Source organism: Beta vulgaris, chromosome 4, assembly GCF_026745355.1.
Source record: "Beta vulgaris subsp. vulgaris cultivar EL10 chromosome 4, EL10.2, whole genome shotgun sequence".
In the NCBI taxonomy this organism is placed as follows: domain Eukaryota; kingdom Viridiplantae; phylum Streptophyta; class Magnoliopsida; order Caryophyllales; family Amaranthaceae; genus Beta; species Beta vulgaris.
In genome coordinates, this window is record NC_079205.1 from 14,252,647 (window position 1) to 14,256,330 (window position 3,684).

At 37.3% G+C, this 3,684-nt stretch overlaps 1 long non-coding RNA gene across 1 annotated transcript; it reads right to left on the reverse strand.

Moving 5' to 3' along the window:
- LOC125496348 (uncharacterized) lies at nucleotides 1-1,732 on the reverse strand. The gene is made up of 2 exons (XR_007273013.2): nucleotides 1,382-1,732; nucleotides 1-238 (listed from the first exon to the last, which is right to left on the reverse strand). It is a non-coding gene; the product is annotated as an uncharacterized LOC125496348 (long non-coding RNA).
- Between the last annotated feature and the right edge of the window lie 1,952 nt (nucleotides 1,733-3,684).

Consider the following 3,684-nt stretch of genomic DNA (forward strand, 5'->3'; position numbering starts at 1 on the left):
AGTACAACATTAATCAAATAAAACACAAAGATAACAAAAAAACACCAAAGTTGAACCAAATCAACATTATCCACAATAATACAAAATCTCAAATCTTAATGATCTCAATAATCAACAATACATGCATTAAGAGTTTGCCTAAAAGAAATTGAAAGAACCAATTTGTTAACTATACAATTTTTTTGGAGAAGCTTGGATTCCTACTCATGCTAGACTTCTCATCATCTTCAAACATCCGCTACATCATAAAAAGAATTAGCCAACCAATGAAAAATTATAATAAACATTAAACAAGTCACTTGAAAACCTCAAAGTGACATCAAACTGAATATTAAGGAAAAAAAATCATAGGGACTTCATTAGTTAAAAGAAAACAAGTCACTTGAAAACCTCAAAGTTGAGCCACAAATCCTGCATTGCAGATTTTATATACTCAAACTTGAAACCAGAAGAAAAAAAATTACATTACATTGATGGACATAATTTTTTATCTCTAATTGTGCTTTAGTTACAACATTCAAATAAAACAGAGCATCATTAAATCAATCTAATTTTAGTGAGGAAAATATATCTATCAGAAAATGAACCGTAGTTCCAAAACATAAACGATCGTTTAGAGGAATTTCAAAACCCGCATGTAACTTAACCTACGTTTTCTTGTGAAAATTGAAGTGCAATCGTCTAGGACCAGCCACAGAGCCCTACACCTCTCTCCGAAATCATCCTCCAAGAATCACCTCACAATTATAACGATAATCAATAATCAATCTTAACTAATCTAAGAAAATGAAACCATAACCAATTCCTAATTTAGAAATTATCAACCTTTAACGTTCTAATTTCCTTAATCCTTAATTAATCATGAGAATTCTAATTATAGAGCCAAACTAACTAAATTCAACTCACAACCTTCACCTAAACCAAGAACAACAACGCACTGCCACAACTACAACAACGCACTGCCACAACAACAACAACAACAACAAACAATAACAACAGCAACCCAACAACATCCATCACAACAACTCCACAACAACCACCACAACTACAACAACATCCATCACAACAACTCCACAACAGCCACCACAACTACAACAACAGGGCAGCAACAACAACAAACAACAACAACTCAACACCACCACTACAACAATCCGAACGACAACAGAACAAAACTACCAACAACAACAATAACACCAGCAGTAACAACAACAACGCTACAGCCACACCAACAATCATAACAGCAACAACACCAAACCAGCAACAATTCACAACCCATTAACTATAAACCACCACAACAGAACAACAAACAACAGCAACTCGGGCTTGGTATTTGTAAATTTCAAAAAGAAATCAGAAACTGAATTAACGAGGTATGATTTACCTCTGCTCACAAGAGCAGCGAAGAACAGGGGACAGAAGGGTCTCGAAGCTTCGGCAAGGCTGGTTGTCGGTCTGTTGGTGGGGCGCACTTGATGAGGCGATGGAAGCAGGCGGCGGTTTCCGATCGAGAGTAGCTACAGGAGTACCGAACAGAAGCAGCAGCACGCAAAGCGAACGACGCGCGAAGGGAAGAGGGGAGCTAGGCGTCGGAGTGGTATCGGGTTCCGGCGAGATAGGGAAAATTCCGGCAACATCAGGCGAGAGAAGAGAATTAGGCTTTGGGTTTAACTGGGAGACAGAGAAGGGTTTGAGGGTTTGACGGGAGTGAGGGAACGGGTTTTAGGGGGTTTGGTTTGGGTAACCACCAGTATGAGAAGGAATGGGGTTTTGTTAAGTTAAACCGATAAAAGGGGAAAAAAGAATTAGAGGGTAAACCCATTTTGGTTTTTCAAATTTGCGAAACATCGTTTAACTAATTGCACGAAATCCAAAATATAAAATAATAATCACTGAAATAATCTCATATAATTAAATAAATAAATACATTACAACATGACAAATACAAATAATACTCCACAACTCAAATTAAATAAAAATTTTTGATATCTAGAATACACTATTGTTTATTTATGGAACTTGTGAGTTTGTCGCTATGAAATATTATATGACACTAAATACAAGGCTTTAGAGACAACTAACTACATTTGATGCTAAAAAAATTGGCTTTAGAGACAACTAATTCATGTGACGTTAAATACATCGCTTTAGATACAACTAACTACAGTTGATGCTAAAAAAATGGCTTTAGAGACAACTAAATTCATGTAACGCTAAATACATGGCTTTAGAGACAACTAACTACAATTGATGCTGAAAAAAAATGGCTTTAGAGACAACTTAAACTCATGTGACGCTAAATACATGGCTTTAGAGACAACTAACTACAGTTGATGCTAAAAAAAATGGCTTTAGAGACAACTAAATTCATGTGATGCTAAAAATATGGATTTAGAGACAACCAATATTCATGTGATGCTAAAAACATGGTTTTAGAGGCAACCAACATTCATCTGATGCTGAAAAGTATCTTTAGAGGCACCGGAATATACTTGACACTAAAAACCATATAATTTAGAGGCAACCATGTTTATGTGATGGTAAAAGGGGTTTTAGAGGCAAGTCGGCCAAATGATGTGCCTCTATAGCCAATTTTTTTTGTAGTGAGGGTTCCCTCTCGGATCGTTGGGGTTGGGTAGATTGTTTGTTACGGGCGTTTTTGGATGGTGCCATAACTGACTAGCACTGAGGTTAAGTCCTGCTGAGTAGCGAATGAACCTTTCTGAGTGGTGGCGAAGTAACTTTCTGTACTATCCCCACAGACGGCGCCAAACTGTTTCTGTCTAGAAATTAAGGTTAATGGTCTGTGCTGAACAAGTCCTTATGTCCGAGCAGAGCTGGTTATCAGTTCACCGGAATCCTGCAAAACACAGAAAAACTACCCCGGGGGTTGTTCCGGGATCGCCCCTCCGACGCTCAAGTCAGTTGATGATTGAGGTAGAGAGAGAGAGAGTCTAGAGTGAGAAACTCTAGTTAGTTAGGTGAGAATTCAATACCTTTGCATTGATGTGACAAGAGGTATTTATAGTAGTGAGAATTCCTAGAAAATGGTGTGCTGGATGGGACAGCTCACCTAGGGATTGGAGATACTTTCTTCAAGAATGATTCCTGTGGGACCCATGGATCCCCAAATGCTTGCTAGCCATGTTGTAGTTGGTGGGACCCACGGAGCTTAAGTGGCAGTGCCACATGGCGCAAGACTCTTGGGGGATTTAATGGGCCCAAACAGCAAGTAATAATGAAATACAGGAAAATGACGTGAAACAACTACAAAATAATAAAGTATGCTTATAACTTAAAACTATCATAAAAGTCAACTTCAAAACGATATGAAATACGTCAGCAATGGCATGTATGAGATTTTGTTGAACAATATAGTATAACCCAAAATACATATTTTTTAACATACTAACCAATATCTGAAGCCCTTGACGTTTCTTTTCACTTCTACTTTTTGATTTAAAAAAAATTGTTAGATTAGTTTTATCTGAAAGATGTATTGATACCATTCAATTCAGTGTCTAGTGAGCAGAAAATCCAAGTCCTCCCCTGAGAAATGTGAATACCAAGCATTTGATGTTTGTTAAATTATAAATGTGGTTTAATCACCAACTATTGGCTCACACAGAAGAAGGGTTACTCTAACTCTATAACTCCATCTCTTTTAGTCATTATCTATCTTCCCAA